Here is a 1,808-nt window from a genome sequence, read left to right as displayed (position 1 = left end):
TTTGTGTTTGTCCTGATAGCATATAAATTTTACACTTGTTCTTTTTGACGAGGTTCTTTCTTTACTTGCATATATATATATTTTTTTCTCTTGCCATATACTTGTATCAGTCTTTTTATCTCTTTTTGTTTGTCTACTTCATAAATCTTACCTTGGGGCCCATCTGGGCTGAACCTTCTCTTTCATCTTCCTTTTCTTTCCTGTCTCTCTCTCTTTTCTTTTTTGTCTACAGCCATACCACCCTGAACGCGCCCGATCTCGTCTGTTTTTCTTTTTCTTCTTTTCCTTTTTCTTTTCTTTTGTCTCTCGTTTGGGTGGGGAATCCTGATTGCTCAGAAGTGTTCCAGGGTGCACCTTGACTGCACCAGAGTTGATACATCCAGCTACATCTGTTCAGTCTTCTCCCACCAAAATGACTAGGAGGAGGAATACCCAACAGAAGAAAAATACAGAGGATGGACCTTCTGCAACAGAGCTAACGGCTATCAACATAGACAATATGTCGGAAAGAGAATTCAGGCTAACAATTATCCAGGCAATAGCTAGGTTGGAGAAAGCCATGGATGACCAAACAGAATTGATAGGGCCGATCTGAAAGCGACCAGACAGGATGTTCACAATGTTAGGGCGGAGCTTAAAGCTACCAGGGAGGAGGTCCACAATGCTCTCAATGAGTTCCAATCTAATCTAAACTCTCTCAAAGCTAGGGTAACTGAGACAGAAGATAGAATTAGTGATCTGGAAGACAAGCAGATAGAGAGAAAGGATCAGGAGGAAGCCTGGAACAAAAAGCTTAATTCCCACGAAAGCAGAATCAGGGAAATAAATGATGCCATGAAGCGTTCCAACGTCAGAATTATTGGAATCCCTGAAGGGGAGGAGAAAGAAAGAAGTCTAGAAGATACCGTGGAACAAGTCCTTCATGAAAACTTTCCGAATCTCGCGAATGAAACCAGCGTTCATGTACTAGAGGCTGAACGGTCTCCACCCAAGATTATACATTCCAAAAAAACACCACGACACCTGATAGTCAAATTGAGGAATTATAATTGTAGGTATAATCTCTTGAAAGCCGCCAGGGCAAAGAGGCTCCTTACTTACAGAGGGAAGCCCATCAGAATAACGTCAGACCTGTCCACAGAGACCTGGCAAGCCAGAAGAGGCTGGCAAGATATATTCAGGGCACTAAATGAGAAGAACATGCAGCCAAGAATACTTTATCCAGCAAGACTGACATTCAAAATGGATGGAGAGATAAAGAGTTTCCAAGACCGGCAAGGCTTAAAAGACTATGCAACCACCAAGCCGATACTGCAGGAAATATTAAGGGGGGTTCTATAAAAGAGGAAAAATCCCAAGAATAGCATTGAACAGAAATATAGAGACAGTCTACAGAAAGAAAGACTTCAAAGGTAACTCGATGTCAATAAAAACGTATCTATCAATAATCACTCTCAATGTGAATGGCCTAAATGCACCCATAAAATGGCACAGGGTTGCAGATTGGATAAAACGACAGGACCCATCCATATGCTGTCTACAAGAGACCCATTTTGAACCTAAAGATACACGCAGACTGAAAGTGAAGGGGTGGAGAAGCATCTTTCATGCTAATGGGACTCAAAAGAAGGCTGGGGTAGCGATTCTCATATCAGATAAATTAGACTTCAAACTAAAGACTGTAGTCAGAGATACAGAAGGACACTACATAATCCTTAAAGGGACTATCCACCAAGATGATCTAACAATTGTAAATATCTATGCTCCCAATATGGGAGCAGCCAATTACTTAAGAAAACTGTTAATCA

Source organism: Neovison vison, chromosome 7 (assembly GCF_020171115.1).
Source record: "Neovison vison isolate M4711 chromosome 7, ASM_NN_V1, whole genome shotgun sequence".
NCBI lineage: Eukaryota > Metazoa > Chordata > Mammalia > Carnivora > Mustelidae > Neogale > Neogale vison.
The sequence above is the reverse complement of the archived record's forward strand: the minus strand, read 5'-3'. Positions refer to the sequence as shown.